The sequence below is a fragment of the Cyclopterus lumpus genome, chromosome 7 (assembly GCF_009769545.1).
Source record: "Cyclopterus lumpus isolate fCycLum1 chromosome 7, fCycLum1.pri, whole genome shotgun sequence".
In the NCBI taxonomy this organism is placed as follows: Eukaryota; Metazoa; Chordata; class Actinopteri; order Perciformes; family Cyclopteridae; genus Cyclopterus; species Cyclopterus lumpus.
Window position 1 is genome coordinate 10,065,890 of NC_046972.1, and position 18,603 is coordinate 10,084,492.

General features: G+C 40.8%; 2 long non-coding RNA genes across 5 annotated transcripts; both read right to left on the reverse strand.

The window, feature by feature from the left end:
- Positions 1-11,667: 11,667 nt before the first annotated feature.
- LOC117734209 lies at positions 11,668-16,403 on the reverse strand. Of its 4 annotated transcripts, none has more exons than XR_004609787.1 (7): positions 15,830-16,395; positions 15,138-15,358; positions 14,379-14,607; positions 14,186-14,268; positions 13,915-14,090; positions 13,711-13,815; positions 11,668-13,478 (listed from the first exon to the last, which is right to left on the reverse strand). It is a non-coding gene; the product is annotated as an uncharacterized LOC117734209 (long non-coding RNA). The 4 variants fall into 4 exon arrangements; XR_004609789.1 differs by having other exon boundaries at positions 14,379-14,449; positions 15,830-16,391; XR_004609788.1 differs by having other exon boundaries at positions 13,711-13,830; positions 14,379-15,358; positions 15,830-16,403.
- Positions 16,404-16,436: 33 nt separating this feature from the next.
- On the reverse strand, positions 16,437-18,068 carry LOC117734210. The gene is made up of 4 exons (XR_004609790.1): positions 17,243-18,068; positions 17,013-17,138; positions 16,616-16,750; positions 16,437-16,475 (listed from the first exon to the last, which is right to left on the reverse strand). It is a non-coding gene; the product is annotated as an uncharacterized LOC117734210 (long non-coding RNA).
- Positions 18,069-18,603: the final 535 nt, after the last annotated feature.

The following is an 18,603-nucleotide window of genomic DNA, read 5'->3' on the forward strand; positions in this document are numbered from 1 at the left end:
ACAGCCTGCAGTATCTCATTAGCAAGTTATATAGGGTTAGGGGTAACTTTACATGTTATTGATATTGCTTAAGAGGTTCATTCAAATAGCTGTTTTAACATGATAGAAAAGCAGAAATAATGTATATGTTATCAATATATCTCAAACAATATCTCTTAATATAGAATTAAAAAGAATAACGTTTCTCTGACAATTTCTTTCCTAATGTTCCTGTCCTACCACATAAATGGCATACCGCACAAGTTGACAGAAGCCACCACTCCAAAGTTGTTCAGTATTACCATATTATCACTCTGGCAGGTAATGAAGCATCAGTTGAGGATGTCAAAGACACATCAGTTAAAATAGCAATAGTAGATTTGTTTTGTTTTGTTTGTACCAGCTGATGTGGCTGGTAGGTACACAATATGTCCTACACAGCATTATGTCGAAAATATAAAAATAGCCATTGAGTAAAGCTTGTGTACAGACTCACTCTGCCACTATACCCAAGTACGTTCTCCTCCATTCCCTACCACACATTGACATGTTGCATTACTTATTAATATCAATGTACTTTATTGTATACATATACAGTATATGAATATATATATATATACGTATGACTTATGTATATATATACTGTTCTGTTACTTTGTAATTCCAGCTAGGCTGCATGTCAGAAATTGGTTGCATAAATGCGAGGAGAAGCTTAATGTGAAGCACAGCGCAGCCACCTGGACAGAACATCAGTCAGAGCATCTGGTTGGAGCTGAAGATGTCTGGTCAGGCACAAAGTGATATTTGTTCCCCATGTTTAACTCACACAGTCTCAAGGATGTGTTTTGCAGTGTATGGTCTCGCAGTATAAACTTTGCTGGTATTTTATTTTTTTGGGAGTTGAACATTGTAAATTAAAATAGGGATTTTTAACCCTGAAGACAATGCTGAAAGACGAGCGTGAGCTTTAATTATCATGCAGCCACCACACAGTCGGCTGTTGCTGTAGCCAATGTAACGTCCTGTAAATCAGTTGCATGTTTTGTAACTATTGGATCTAAGTGCTAATTTTGAGTGAAATCTGTATCTAGAAGTCACCGAGGTCAGCATAGAATACACACTCAAGTTCTTGAATGCGATATCAACCACCAAATATATACGTGCATCTAAACTTATATGAACAACAGCTTTATCTGTTACAGCTCCTATGCCCCCTTACGACATGTTAGCTATGCTCAGTAGATGCATGTAGCAAGGTTTAGATCTATGCACACAGTAGGCTTCAGATTACAATTTGCTTGGCAAGTCTACAAAACCCCCTAATAATAATAATAATCCCACCATAAAGCCTGAGAGGATACAACAATTCAGAGTGTCGAGACATCGTTGTATAAAATGTAGTGTTGTGTCTAGTGAGGAGCACTTGGAACTGCCTTCTGGTTGAAAAGTGTAAGAATAAATGTATTCAAAACGGATTAATACTGATTTGATGCTGATGAGCAAATGAAAAATTGGGAATATTCGGCCTGACTTGTAAATAATAGTAGTTTTGCATATTGCTATACTTCACTTGGATGTTTGACCTTCAATGTGGAGAATGACGTATGATTAAAGTTTGACTGCAGGGCTGTTTTCACATGTATCTGCTGGAAGGGGGGTATGTTTCTCTGTGTGTACCTTGATGATTTTGTGACATTACAACTGGTTTAGAAACCACCATTGGTGGGGCAGCATGCCACTTACACACATGTGGTGTGGATACCCGAACCCTCTGGGGCGAGTGGAATTTACAGGGGAGTAAAAAACATTTTGTGTCCAATAATTGGAAATAGATATTGTGGATTTTTCAACAAAGGAGTAGACCTCATTTTTTTTATATTGGTAATTTAACTTTGAATGTCTGAATGGGATCTTTATTTTGTCATCTATCAAAACAACTACAATTTCATTTCTGATCTGCATTCCTGCAATATAATGGCTTCCCCTATCATTTAACACCACTACATTTAGTCAGCCCAATTATGTGCTTTTGTCTCGAGAACTTGGTCACGTGGATCCCGGCCTGGATCAGTGTTGGCTCAGAAACAACTCAGTGCTGCACTCATCTGGATGTTGGAGGTGCTTGCAACTGCAAATATTTATTATAGGATTTTCAAAGCAGCAATAAATCGATTTTTTTGTCTGAAGGAGATTGTCTATAATTGTAGTCTTTGAAAAGATTAAGAAAATCAAAACACACGATTAACTATAGTAATGTACACGGTTGTAATTTGTAATCCACCACCAGAGGACACTCCAGGCTAAAAAAGAGTGTGTTGCCATAGTTGGACAAACCTATTAAAGGTTGTTGTTTTTTTATGTGCACTTATCTGCGTGTTGTGTTATTTTAATATATAATGTACTTAAACACTGTAAACTGTGAACAGCCACGTGAAAACACTCCAGACTTTTCATCTTTTAATTGAGTCGTTAAATGATTACGACCTGTCTGCTTCTTACAAAATGCAACCAGGCGTGAACTGTCTGGACAAAATATGAAAAGCTATAAGCTAAAGTTGATTCTATCCAAACATGCTTAAATTATATTTGGCAAATTAAGTGACACTTAATGTTGCGACTCCCACTTCACTTTCACGTGGGTCAAGCATGCAGTGTGTTTCGCCCTGACACATGTAAGACATGTTTTTTTTAAAGAAAAATCAGAGATCATTTTGGCACAGAATGTAAGTTTATGTAAAGTTATGTATATGTTACAGTTTATGTATATGTTGTAAACACGATGGAGGTTGGCTTTAAGGCTTCAGAACCCTGTCAGTTGTAGACTGAGTGGCGTGTTATAGAAATTAAACCAGAATCAAAGCAGAAGAGTTGGTTTAAGTCTAAGTCTTGATCAATAAGTTCAAACCTGTGTAATAAAAGACTTTTGATACAAAGGAATATAAGTGTTCTTTATTTCCTGGCTTGCAAGCGGAGAGAAATGTACACAGCCACCTATCTCAGTGACAGTGGAAAGGACTCACAAGGACTAGTGTCCCTGTGTCCGTCTTTCGTTTTTAAGTGCTCAAATCAAAAGGTTACTCCCTGTGAGTTGTTATCTGTGTTTACCCAGTTTCGGACGGATCCACAGCAGACAGGCCATAATTTTGAACTTTTTCATATCACAATCAAAGCAGATAGGTCATATCTGGAGGACTTTCCGGGCTAAAGACTGGTCAAGGTTATTTTACCATTACAGGCGTTAATCAGGAGGGAGAAGTCTTACCATTACATGGTGTCAATTAGGCAGCACGACTGGATCTGCCCGGTTTGATCCTGTTGACTCTCAGATGTTGTGGTGTGATGGGGCAAGGCATGCCTGAGGTGCCACACACAACACAAACATGCAATCGTACAACCTCTTTTAAAGAAACCTAAGCTTGAACCTTCTGTTGTTTCCAATTTTAGGCCAATTTCAAAACTTCCATTGTTATCAAAAGTTTTAGAAACACAACTCCTAGAGTTTCTGAATCATAATAACATATTTGAGAAATTTCAGTCAGGTTTTAGAGCACTTCATAGCACAGAAACTGACCTCCTCACGGTAACTAACCACCTCCTTTTAGCAGCAGACAGGGGGGAGAGCGCAGTTTTAATTATTTTAGACCTTACTGCAGCTTTTGGTGTAGATCACCCCATTTTAATCGATCGCCTCAAAACCTGGGTTGGCATCAAGGACACTGCACTTGGCTGGTTTTATTCTTACCTTTTAGAAAGATTGTACTCGGTCACCATAGGTAATCACTCGTCTTCCACGACTTATATTACCTGTGGTGTACCACAGGTTCAATTTTAGGTCCACTTTTATTCTCTATCTACATGCTTCCACTCGGCCAAATACTCCAGCGACACAACGTATCTTTTCATTGCTATGCAGACGACACACAGATATACCTTCCGCTGAGACCTGATGACCCAGAGAGCCTGGCTGCTGTCTTAGATTGTTTCTCTGACGTTAACTGCTGGATGGCTCAACATTTTCTTCAGCTCAATAACTCCAAATCAGAAGTCATATTATTCAGTTCCCCAAACAATAACACCAGTCTCATCAAGAGTCAACTTGGTCCCCTGGCTGCTTATTTAAAACCTGTTGCCAGAAATGTGGGTGTAATGTTTGACTCTCAATTACATTTTGAATCACAGATCAAAAAAATGGTCCAGTCCTGCTTCTTTCAATTAAGAATAATCTCAAAAATCAAACCCATACTGTCAAAACTCAGATCTGGAAAAAGTCATTCAAGCACTCATTTTCTCCCGACTCGACTACTGCAACTCCATCCTTTCCGGCATGAATCAAAAATCCATCTCCCGCTTCCAACTAGTCCCCAATGCAGCAGCCCGGCTTCTTTTAACATACGGCATCACATTGCTCCAGTCCTGGCCTCTCTCCACTGGCTCCCTGTTCGTTTTAGAATTGATTTTAAGATGTTGCTGATCACGCGGGGTTTCCGTGTCCTCTGAATGAGCAAATACCCCAAGAAGAAGGTACAGTCACATCATTTGTTTATTTCGTATCATATTTGAAGGATGCCGCAGCCTCGCGAGAATACGCCAAGCTCGCCATGAGAAAGAGGTGAGTGCTGCGCATGCGCAACAGTTGCATCTGCCGAAACAATTATCCCAAAGGATGCAAAAACAATACGTTTGCTTCAATTTGCTTCTGTGTTGAAGTGTATGTCCTGTAACATGTTATGGAACAGTTCAGGCGGCTCTGTTTTCTCAACAGGGTCACAGGATCATCTCGGAGCCGCCTGGAACTCATTCAAATTAAACGGTCTCAAATTGTCTCAGCCTCCTCAGGTCCCGCCCTCATTGGTTCGGAAGGCTTCCGATTTACGATTGGTCCGCGACACTCCAACACTTTGATTTTGGGCCAGACCCCGTATGTTATGCACGGGCACGCATAGAAGTGGAGTTGTAAACAAAGCTCGTGCACGTTTCAGCACCAAAACTCGTGGACAGCAGCCAACCGAAGGCGAGCGGGCGGTCGTTGTGGGCTAGCTTATTGTACTTAAGCGACGAGTCTGAGGTTTGCAACGCCATACCGCTGCGATCGTGGGACAAACTTCCTCTGTTTTTAGCCACATCACAACACGCTCGTGCTGCTAGCCGCCGAGCTCTCCATTGTGTGAGCCGGATCACCACAAACACACCTGCCGCCTCGACACAGCTACAACTGGCTGTTTTTTTACATTTTATTTTTATTCTTTGTACATTCTCCACGCATCCAAAAATGTGTTCCCGGGTTTGGTTCGTGACCGACCGCCGCATCATCCAGGAATACCCTCAGGTCCAGATCCTCCGGGCTCTGAAGGAGCGCTGCGCTGACGGAGACGTAGAGTTCCGCTTTGTCCTCATGGATCAAATCGTGCTGACGATCAGCGAGGGACAATTAGGCAAGTAACCACACAACCAGTCAAAACGGGCGCATCTATTCGAGTAATGGCGCAGTGGAGCGGGTTGCCGCACGAAGTTAATGGCAGGCGCTTATTGTTTGGGGACCCTCGCTGCTGCTGTGAGGCGAGGAAGGGCTAGCCCGGTCTGCCCGCTAGCGAGGGAGCGGAGTGTAACCACAGACGTGACCGCCTAACCCACTTTCCAGCTCGAGTGCCTCCAGAGGGGAGCGATGATGCTTGATTTAATTTCGCTGAATACGTTGCAATCCCAGCAACGCCGTCGGTGGTACGGCTTGCTTCATCACAGAAGCAGCAGGGAAACGTTGCTATTACAGAGGCCTTGTAATTAAAACGTTGTGATGTGCTCTCATATGGGGGTTTCACGCTAACGTGCTCCACGCACAAAGGGGCGTATGCAGACCAGTCGAGTTCAAGGGACCGGCTGCATGTTTTCTTTATCAACCGTTAAAGCTGAAGACATGATGTGCACCCGATGCAGAACGCAGGGAGGTAGGTAGGTGGCTGTCTAGACCTGTGATTTATTAGGATACACACAACTGGAGCAGGGCAGTTGGCATGAGCTGTAATGCATCCTGGCTCCATGTCTGTATACGTCTTCTGAGCCGTGCCTTGACATCATAGATTAACAGCCAGTGGACAGATTAGACATGCTGTGGGCCTGCTACACTTGCTCTGTGCCCACGCCCTGGGTACAGTCAGATAGTGACATCACCGTGCTGCGCCACCTGGAGAAGATGGGCTGCCGGCTCATCAACCGTCCCCAGGCCATACTCGCCTGTGTCAACAAGTTCTGGACCTTTCAGGAGCTGGCCGGCCATGGTGTACCTCTCCCGGACACCTTCTCATACGGTAAATCAACACTTGAGCACTGTGTTGTTGTAACTAAGGCGTCTGGACCAGTGTGTTTCTTCTGTGTGACTATTATCAGCAGGTCAGTTGATGAAAAGAGTGATGCAACTGTCTTTAGTAGTACTTCCCAGTGTGTGCACAACAAGTAGTCCACGCTGCATTGTACAGTATGAAGGGCTCTAGGGGTCCGGTGCAGAATGCAGACTGTGGTTCCCTCAGCGCAGGGCATAAAGAAGTGTTACACACAAATGCACAGACAAGTAAACACAGAGGCCTCGGCTCTAGTCGAGGTCTCCGTCGCAGCACCTGCTGGACAATTTCTTATCAGCAGTCCCAAAGATCTAGTCACGCTTGCTTCAAAGCCTTAGTTCTTTTATACATCGTTCATCAATTCTTTATGAAATTGCGTCCGACATGATTGTGTTAAAAAGAAATATGGACAGCTTAGCTGCTTATGTCAAGGATTTGGCTGTGTTTTAGTCAAATTAAGGGATATTGCGTGAATACAAAGCTATAGATTATTACACAGTATATTTAATTATTATGGATGTAAATAATGTCTGCAAGTATGTATAACAAATTATAGGGCAATATAACTGCATCATATACAGTGAAATGATTATGAGCATAAACGCCAGCACAGCTGTGTTTTTGGACATTTCAATCACATTAGTTGCATCACAGGCTGCGGTCCATGTGTCTGAATAACAGTTTAATAGGCCATCCGTCAGACAGTCACTACTCCACTGCTTTTACTCAAACAACAGAGAGAACGTTCTATTTACATACCTGGTCAAATCCTCATAGCTGTCCACTAAACCACAGGCATTTTAAAGTTCCTGCTGTGGATCAGGGCAAGATATGTGCGGATGCAGCCCTCACAACACAGGCCAGACTGCTGTGTTTATTGCTTGTAGTTTGCTGATTTTATAAGACAAAACCCGAGGCTGACCAACACCACGCATTTCTTTCTGTTTTCCCCCCAAAAATCGACAGCGGTTTGGTGTTTGTGAGAGCAGACAGAGAAAGAAAGAAGGAGGAGGGGGTGTTTGGCCTACATTCCATCCGTCTCTCTGCACAGTAGGCCAGGCGATGCATGCGGAGAGCTTATGTAACACCCCCAACGCCCCACCCCATGCCCCCTCATGATTTTTCAAAATAAAAGATGCCATTGCCTCCGCTCTTGCTCTTGCAGCTTATGACAAGGTTGGACCCACATGTGCAGCCCACTCTCTCCTCCTCGGCCCCCTCTGTTCTTTCTCCCGCTCACTGAAAACACATGTGAATGTGGAAAAACCTGTGAGACAGGTTAATTCACCTCTGTTCCCTGGCAAATGCCAGATAAGTCCGGACAGGCAAACAAAGAGAGAGGCAGGGTAGTGGAGATGGAGAGAAAATGAAGAAGTTCCACCTCAATTTTTCAATATGTTATCTTTTTACACATTTTCAATCACTTCTCAAGCCACAGCAGCGAGAGCTGAAGCACATCTGTTGCTACAAGCTGCCGTTCTGAGTCAAAGTCAGACGTGGTCAGCTGCTTCACATTAATGCATCCCTCAGTGACTGCTCTGTTCCAATCTCATGAATCAAGCGAGCGGCAAAATAAGTACATTAATTAATTAATTAATATTTTTAGTTTTAGTTTCTTTGTAAATATTTAGGTAGTGAATTAGCTTCAGTGCATACAAGTATCCAGCGGATGAAACTGGAATGGCTGATCAGTTCAGGTGGGTATCTTTCTGCTTGGTGTTTATACATCAGTGGCCGTGATGTGTGGATACGAGACCTGGATGCTACTGAAAGAAACGGGTACTGCATGCTAGCGACACAGGGAATGAAGAAAAACGTGTGTAAATCATGAAATGATTGAACGTGTTTTGTCCTGTGTGGTGCCTGGGCAGCCTGGAACAAACCTTTGGTGGAGCCCTTTGGACTGGTCACTGTACAACAACACACAACAGAGCAATTTAATTCCAAACTGCTGCTAATGTTTATTTGGCACCACAATGAAAAAGGGAATATGCGGAAATCCCAGGGTTTCCATGTTTTGCTGCCTCTCGACACATAAAAATGAATCTGAATGCCAAAAAACTAAGATTTTGTTGTACAGTTCAGTACTAGTGACACTAGTAGTGGAATGATTTTAACGGTGATTCTTTGTTTTGATAAAATGAATAAATGTTTCATAATTGTATATAATATGAAGAATTTCACTGCAATCATTGGGTTCATTTTATGTCAATGTGTTTTAAAGCGAACCTGAGGTTTGATTAGGTTCACAATATACTTTGATTTGCAGAAGGAAAATGCAAAGTTTATGCTGTGTTGATGATTTATAGACATTAGATTATATTTGCATAACACAGTGAATTGATCATGAGATTCTGGACAGTACGAGGTACGCAAAAACATTGCGGGAAAAAAAATGGTTTTAGCAGATGCCCTAACCATTATTCTGTTCTGTATCATTCTGACAGTGTTACAAAATGATCCCAAGATCATGTTATTTACAAATGTGCATAACAATGTAAATATATATCCTTCTTTTTTTTTAGATACAAATAAAGATGAGTCATGATTCAAAACCAATGAAAATGAGTCTCCTCCACTTCATGAGCGCCAATGTGAATGTTTTTTTTTCATTATCCGCTTACAATATGAAATCACAACATCTGTTCTTACTCCAAAAGCTCTGTACTCTTTTATTTGTCAGTAAGTCATTGGTTCCTACATGTGCATGTGTGGAGGGATCGGCAGGGCAGGTACGGGGACTAGTCCGAACCAGGGTGTTGCTCCATCTGTAGACTCTGCACCAGCTGCAGCAGGCCCTGGATAGGCTCTGTCAGGTCATGGTTTGGTATCAGCTGGCTGGCCTGCAGGGCTGTGCTGCCAAATCCCAGTGCCTGGCACACAAACACATGTGGAAACAAACACAGCAGCTGCAGCTGTTAGACTCCGGGGAGAGTAAAGCTGACTTATATAATAATATCACTGAAAATTGGATTGCAACCTGGTCGGCTTCACTTATCCCACTGAACCCCTCCGACAACCTGATGTGGTCGGTTGTTACACTATAACAGTTAAACTAGCGCGAGAAAATTAGGATATATAAAAGCACTGATTTATACTGTTGACAAAACTATGACGCAACCTTAGATGGAAACATGCCAGGCACAATGTGGAATTAATTAAGGTTTGCAGTGGCATCTGTGGAATTCCTGCAATTTGTAAACAGCTATGCATTGTGTATGTGCTGCACAAGTGTTTGTGTTGTATCCACCCAGAGCTCTCTCAGTAGTGACTACCCAGGCTGCTGTGTATTTCTTTTGTTTTTTATTATTTTTTTATTTCAATAAATCTCACAAACAGTAGACTTGTGGCTTGGTGGCACGAGGTTGAGCAAATAAAGTTCAGCCAGAAAGACTCTCTTTACACTCCTTTTCATTGATAATCTCTCAGTCTCTCTCTCCCTGGGATTCCTCTATCAGCTGATTGTGGGCGTTGACTTTAAATTAACCAAACAGGTTCTGCACAGTTTCCTGAAGCCAATCACATCGTTGCTGTCAAACTTGTATAACTAGCTCTGCTGCTGTCAGTTGTCATTTCAGCACAATCGGATGTGATCCCTCCTCGACTCCAGTCACCTGTAGTCAGCATCCCAGTGATGCTCCTCGTTCATCATCGGATGGCAGCTCCCTTCGTCATCATCACCACCACCACCAGTTTCTAGACTCCAGGGGGATTAGGCCTTATCTGACCTCACTGCCCCTCTATTATCCGACGGAGTCCAATCGCCAACGACTTCTGTTCAATTTGTATGCATGTGTAATACATTAGAGTTCAATTCTAATGAAGTACCTCCTGATTGAAATGTTTTACCCGACAACACCCTCCATGTTGATGAAGGCAAGCAAACAATGAATATCACTGTGGAGATGAAAGATACTGTTCAATAAGGCCCTCGGGGTTAGTTAGGTACCTTAGCACCGTCCTGGCATGGTGAGCCCTTGTCTTTATTCCTACAGCTGCCAGTTTGTCCCTCAAAGGGTAAGTAACTGTGCTATGCTGCTTAACATGTTGACCTGGGAGAAAAGTTACCATTTTAAAAGAGTTTTGGAACTCGTGTGTGGATGAAATACAAACAACTCCAATTGTATTTCCTCCAGCGGACTGTCAAACAATAGAACACATAAACGGATAGTAGTCTACCTGTCTGGTGTTGTTTCTGTGTTTGCAAGAGTGAAGCTACTTGCCGGGTGGACCCACCGAATCTAAAGTCTGTGGCAGTCACCTCACTGGGACAGGATGTCCTGTTCAATCAGTATGGGCACACACACACACACACACACACCATCGGTGCCTCATTTTCTAAACTTGCCTGACACACTAGAGCTCTGCTCCTTCATCCCACATCTAAAGAGGTGCTGTTTTCACACACAAACAGTGTCCAAAGTATTACAGAGACTGGAGGAAGTCAGAGAATCGAGACTCCCGCTAATTCCCACCTCATCTTTACGGCTTTACCAATTAGAGATAATCCCACCTAGAGCACGGCCATCCAAAGTACGTGCACAAAGGGGAAATTGGGAACTGTGTCACTGTGTCAAACCGAACCTTTGTTGCCTGGACACCTCGTCAGGTGACTCACCTTTATGGAGTCTCCTCCGAGGAACCACAGCATGGCCAGGCAGTAGGCCACCAGTGCAATCTGAGCTGAGTCTTTTCTGATGTAGTTTTGCTCAAACTCCAACATGACTTTTAACATTCGCCTGGCTTTGCCTGATTGAAAGTTAAGGATAAAAGCAAAGATGCATTTGTTCGTTAGCTTTTACAGTATACTACCCCGGGCATAAGTGCACTGTACATTTGAAGATTGGTGTCATGTCCAGGAAACTGTCAAGTTAATTTAATCAGTTTGTCTTGTGTCCATGTTGTCTCTTGATTTCCTGTTTTATTTTGAAAGTTAACCTTCCTCTCGTTTCAGGCAACTTGCTCCTTCCCCTGTGCGTTTCCCCTCTGGTCTGATTGTCTGCCTCGCCCCTGATTGTTTCCACCTGTGCACTTACCCTGTGTGTATATTGTCTGCGTCTCCCTTTGCCAGTTCATCTGGTCCGTTGTGCCAGAGAACAGCGTATCCATGCCATTTGCCATTTACCAGGTCTTGTTACTTCGTTCATATTTGTTTTCTGCTATTTGCCAGGTTTTGTTATTTTGCTACTTTGTAGTGATGGCGAGATGAAGCTTCCTGAAGCATTGAAGCTTTCCATCCAAATGGTTCACACATGGGTCGAAGCTTCGTGATGCTTCATTTGCTCTACTGCGCCATCAAGTGGACAATAAATGTAAAACAGGCAGTGATTATAACAACGACACTATGACTTTGGTGCGTGTGTGAAGCTTTGAATTTAATAAATGAACGAATGATGTTTGTGATCCCAATACATAAATTATGAACGTATTAATATGGTGTCTGTCTTTATAATACAATGGTGAGGTGGTGGAAACAAATTGGGAAAACTGCTTGTTACATTTTATTCATCCATCCATCCATCCATTTTCAATACCGCTTATCCTCATTAGGGTCGCGGGGGCGCTGGAGCCTATTCCAGCTGACATAGGGCGAAGGCAGGGGACACCCTGGACAGGCCGCCAGTCCATCGAGGGCACATGTAGGGACATACAACCATTCATTTTTATTTAAAGATAGCAACATTTCCACAGCACTGGGCTTCAGGCGTTTTCTTTTTTCAGAGACGATTTCACCTGCTTTTGAAAATACCCTTTCACAGGGCACAGATGAAGCTTGGGTAGAGAGAAAAACAGCGAGTGTATATAAATTCGGATACACGTTTTTCTGCCCTTCCCAATACTCAAGGGGGTTCTCCAATCTTCCGATGTTTGGTTCATTCAGGTAAGCTTGGACCTCCACTGTTGCCTCTGCAGTGACATTTGGGGTCCTCGTTTTGAGGACTGTGGTGTCCAAACGATGCTAGTTTTTACCTAAGACAGCTGTAAGTGACTAAATACAATAACACAATTCGAAAGTATCCAGTATCCATTACCTTGAGTCACAGGCTGAGAAGCTTCTGATACATGCGTTTCTGTTGACGATGAGGAGGAAGACGCACTGTTTCGTACAACAGCACATTTTGAAGTGAGCCTCCTCTCGGCTGCTTTATTGGGGCTAAAGAAACCTATCTTTTTAAACCTAGGATCAAGCAGTGTCGCCAGTGACATCACGCTCATTGATTGCAGCGTGGACAGCTTCTCCCTTAACTGTCTCCTCAGACTCTCAGCCATTGTTTTTCTCTCTGGAGTTTGGACACGTCCCATTTCTTCCTCCAGTGTGTGGTGTAGCATAGATAAAAGAGGAATGACTTTTGACCAAGACGCTCTTCTCCTCTGACAGCTCAACTGTGGCGTCATTGAAAGGGGACAGCACTTTCAGACATTCTGCAATAATGTCATAGTGTTCGGATGAGAGTGGCTGTGACTACAATGTCTGCATATTGGCAAGTTGTAAATGCCCAAACTGATTGACGGGATGGCAACATAATATATCTTATACTTCTCAAGTACGTTTAAAATAGGGTTTCTCGGAATGAGTTTTCCTATTAAAACTTGTTTCCCACCCTTAAACATCACAGTATGAATTCCCTGCATGTATCATCAATTTGCATGGTAATCTCACAGCAACGGGGACAACACCGTCTCCAGTTTTCAATGGCCCATTGTTTGCGATTCATGTGTGGCTCTTTGCCACACATGAATTTTCTTGAATGTCTTTTATTTCGGGTCAACCAACATGTGATAATGCTTTTGCAAGTCCTCCGTTATGTGCAAGACTTGCATTTGCAACATTCACAGCTTCCAACTTGAAGGCACTAAATCACCTTTCCAAAACAAATGTACAGTTCTTTGGTCAACTGTTTTGACATTTTTGTGGTGGTGATTTCTTGTTCATCATCATCCTAGTGTAATAAGTGGTGTGTTGGTCTTGATTTAAAACAGTTAGTTATCAGAGTGATTTATTTTCAAAAAGCTCTTAAATGCATGAGCCAAATTAACTATAGTAACTTCAAAAGAGATATATGAAGAATCTGAATTTGATGGGATACTTTTATTGAAAAAACCTGGGTTGGTGTGACGTTTTCAGGGTCTTCCTCTGTCACATGTCCGGGAATGTTCATGTATTTTCTGTTTGAAAAGAAAACATAATTAAAGATTTAAAAATAAAATAAACTGCAAAATATAAAACACAAAGTTTTGTATCAATTTTTTAAAAACATCTTATATTTTTGTAGAATTATACAAATAACTGAAGAAAGAAAATTGGATGGAGAAATAATCACATACTCAACATATATATATATTTTTTTTAATCCTTGAAAATATATATCTTCATCTCAACCGTGCTTTTAATAAATACCTTGCTTTTTAGTTGTTTAAAAGGGAGCCCTGTCACCAGTGGTGAGACAGACTCCCTTGCACTTCTGAATTCCTTTTTCCATTTCTCCGTTTCCACTCTAAAGGACTTGAAAAGATGAGACTATGTTATTGCATAACATCTATACTGTAGTAAAATGTTTATGAAAGTATTTTCGAATTAAATTAAACTATAGGTTTTCCTTACTTTTGTTCTTGTTCTTTCTACGTCTCCATATTCAAGTAGAAGTGCATCATGCATTTTTTGATAAATCTGGACAAGTCGTCCAGCCTGGTCAGACTCTTTCTCTGGAACCAAATTATTTTCAGGTCCCAATGACTTTTCTCCATGATACCTTGCGTCCGGTTGTCAAGTGTGAAGTTCTGAAAATCAAAGTACAAATAATATTTTATGGCAAGGCCATTTACAATCTAGTCAAAATATAAATGATTTTGAGTTTTGGCATGCAAGACTTTACCTGTTTTTTGAATTGACGGACTTCATTGTAGAGTTTACTGAAATTCCTGTATGCTGGGCCAGACCCATGACGTCCTAGGTCCCCTAAACAACATTAAGAAATTGTAAAATTAGTGTACGTTGATATTATGTATTTATTAATATTTTGATACCTCAGATCACTTAAATTATTTAACTAAACTTGTAAAACTTACCTAGCATCACAGGAGGAAGTACGTTGCCAAATGTATGACAAATTGTGGTGCATGGTGAACATTGGCTTCATCTTGAGTGTCAAGATGTGCACCGTCATGTCACGGGAGTAGCGGCAAGAACAGGACCCAAACGCCGACAAGTAGGAAAAAAAGGCAACTTTATTGCTCGCAGGAAATATCCAAGAGACTGACTCACCCCCGTGATCTATGGTGATCATAACAGGACGAACTGACAAAGGGGAATGACACGAACAGGGTTTCAATACACAGGGCTGGTGCAGGCGATTAGACATGGCAGACAATCACAGGGACAGGAAGTGCAGGGAAAAAGAGGACACAAGAGACGGGGACTTCAAAATAAAACAGGAAACACAAAACATACTACAGATCCTGACACGTCAACAACTTGCTGGAAGTGTTTGTCGAGAGTTGTGGTCCCGAGATCATGCTGATAAGAATATTATGTTGTTGAATTGTATGCAATATTTTATACCATCATGAGATTAAAGGTGTATGGTTGAAACAATAATAACTATAGGATCAGTTCAGTGTTATTATTGTACAAAACATTCTTCAATTAAATGTAACGCTTAAAATATTCTGGCTTATAGTTTATCAGTTTGTAACACATAGTTTGTTTATTTTGCATATATATTATTTTGCAAATATCTGTACTTACCCCAAAAAAAACAGGTGTAGTTATTTGTGTAAGTTATTGTTATTGCTATAAATTATGTAATTTCGCATTTTTTAAACTACCTTGTAGTCTTCAGCAATCATGGTTTCGTCCACATCGACTGTGCCCCTCTGTTGCATAAAGAGTTGGAGGTTGTTGAAGTGCTTTTGGACGTTGGCTCCAGTGCAAGGATTACAAAACAGGACTGTTGCACTAACCACCACCTCATCCATCGCTTTCAGCGTTGAGCAGCATTGCGAGGAGCCCAAATATATGCATCCCAAGCTTGTAGTGTTTAGGAACTCTAGAAAGACAGCAATCAAAAACACAAGAATAATTAGCATTACTAATTAGTATTTGTATTTTTTTATTAATTGCTTCCATTAATAAAGAGAAAGTATGCAGTATATCACAATATATCTTGGTGCTAGCTCAAATGCACATGTGGCGGCTACAGACACTCATCTCATACAGCACTAGCTACATAACGAAAATAAACATTATTTTCAGTACAATGGACACGCAGTAAATGTGCTCGAACATGAATAATAACAATATATCCCTGTAGGATGGTCTTAAGATGACACACATTATTATCGTTGCAGTCTTCTCATGAACGCTCAGCACATGTAAATAAAATCTGTAAACATCGGACCAATTAAATCACCATCGGCGCATTTAGCGTCATGCAATACATTTCCTGACTTCTATACACTCATATTAATGGACATCTTTCGATTGTTTTGTATAGAAATAACATTTAAAACATATTTACCCACGAAAAATATTTACCACACGTCACCAGTTGTCACTTGACACGGCGGAGTTTACTTCCTGCTTTGCTCTTCGCGTCTTGCTGGCTTTCTCTAAAGTACAGTGCCCTCTAGTGGCTGTAGTGGTGACAACATCTTTCACACTAGGTTGCATATGCTTGTATTTATTTCTTCCTGGCTCTTAGAAGTTATCCTTTTCCTTTAAAATGATCAACTAATAATTGCTTCAGAGGTTTTTATCAGGCTTGGTCAAATGAACATGACAGAGAAAGTGATAGTAAATATTAAAAGTCCATCTACTCCCATACTAAAATGATAGAGGAGGCCTCTCAAAAGAAATTGTAAAAAAATAGAATGAAAAATATACTGAATTTACTTTTCTTTTTACTTTTTTTGAATTGTGCCAGAAAATGTACACCAAATACATACATCATAAAACTATTCACAAAAAGAAGCAATTATGATTCTAATTAAAGTATTACTCAGAAAGAAATATTGCAAATGTTCTGTTTTCTGCCTGGCGTTGGTTGAAGGTGTGTGTGCACTCTGCACTTTGAACAACATGTCACTTTTAGACAGCTATCATAATGTAAGATTACCTTTGGCAGGGCTGGCACTTCCTTCTGTAGTCAAGAATATTATACAACTCTGAAAAAAATGAAATTGTGAGAGTTCAAAGAATGATATGTTTCCTTTTGAGGGTATATTATATTGATTAAACCAGAGTATTATTCACTATGTCAGCCGTGTATGCCCATCCAGCACTAACTCCTTTCGATATCACTTACTTTCACACTTTTCACACGTGCATTCCCGACAATCACGCGAGTCGTGAGAAAACATTTTCTTGAGGTAGAATCCCTCCATACAGTCACATACCACATTACTGTTAAGGGTGCAGGACTTTATTGTCTCCTCATTATCTGGGGGTGAAAAAAAAAAACGTTGCCTTCATAGAACAATTTCACTAATCTCAGATATATCGCCTCAACCTGCTACTTTACACTACGTTTTAATTTAGCAAACATAAAATGTTGCTTGGATCCCAAAAAGTGAATATCATTATGAAAAGAGTTGAACGTTAGCTGCAACAAAAAACATCATATTTTCATTTAAGTAAACAGAAACATTTGACACAAGCTGACGGCATGTGTCTCTAGCGCCGTATTTGAAGAAGATACTTACGAGCACATGTGCTGCACCTCTCGCATTTTGTGTAAGAGTGTTCTATTGTTGTGAATGTGTTATTTTTGCATTCTTCACATCTGTACTTTGCGACTGGGTCATCACATCCACCAACTTTATAAAAGCCTTGAAAACAGTGGGAAAAGGGGAAAGGGAATGAGTTCATATGTGGTTAATCCAGTAAAACCGTAATAGACCAATGCATACCATACCGGCGCTTGTTAACCTACCAGGCGGGCACAGTATATAACATGAATTCCACTTTTGATCCACAACCTCACTGGTACTCTGTCCAGTGGAAAGGAAGGCAAGTATCAGCACCTAAAACAAAAGACGAGGTTTCAAGTATGTGTAGATAAGAAGATGCTCACAAATCAAGAATCAAGTGACACATTCCCACTACAGCTGCCATACAAAAGGACAGCTGTCGCAGAAACATGGCTCGATCCGACTCGTCAGATCACTGCAGTCATGGTGTCTATTGTGTTATTATTTACATGCACCTAGGATATCAAACTGCTCTTCAAGTTATCAAATATGTAAATTCTAATATTTTACATCCGTCCTATACATAAACACATGCTAACACAACACAAAAAGAGAGACAAAAAACAACTGTACATTAATGGGGATTTGTCCAGTTTTGAAAAAAAGAGCAGAAAGGTTTGCCAGATCTTATCAAACTTACTGGTTGAGCCTTGACTATGTATATTTTAGCTGTTTGAGATTTTAGCTTTTTATTTGAGGAGAATTACTTGTTGAGTAAGCAGTGGAGTGAAGGTCATTATTCTTAATACTATTTGTCATTTGTCATTTGATGTCAGATGGGGCCAGTGGAATATGCCTTATGCCTATTGATGAGGAATAAACCGGACCAATAGCTAACCCCCAAGACATTTCTAATATCCGTGAGCCCAGCTCCTCTTCCCATTGTAGCTTCATGTGATCCAAGGAAGTATTAGTGTACTTATACCTTATACATAAGTAATACAAACAATAATGTATATATATAACAAGCTAAATTAATTATTTACTTCCCTATAAATGATAGAATTAGGATTTCAACCGGCTTTATGGTTTGAAGTCCCATTTGGGGGGGGGGGGGGGGATTTAGATCCAAATGTATAAACACAAAACAGTATTGACGTGGTATGGGTTACTACTCTATGAGAGGTCAAATACTGACAGAAAGGAGGAGCATATGAATTACTTGAACAATATAAAACCGTCCTCAGTGTGTCAGTATTGATTTGGTTATTTGGAGGTCAGAAGCTGTCTAGACATGAACGTTATGATTGAGATGAATGTGGGTGAAAAACAAATGTTTTGGATGTCTAAGCTACATATAACTACAATTGCAAAACTGTTTCAACTACACAATTCCTAAAACATTACCATTTTCCAGTGAAATATGGCGATTGAAATGCTGTTAAAACACAGTCGTTGAAGGTTTAACTCAACTGTTGACACACGACAGTAGTTATAATGTATATACATGTATATATATATATATATATATATATATATATATATATATATATATATTATAGAGTATATAAGGCACGTGTACTTGGTATATAAAGAAAGACAT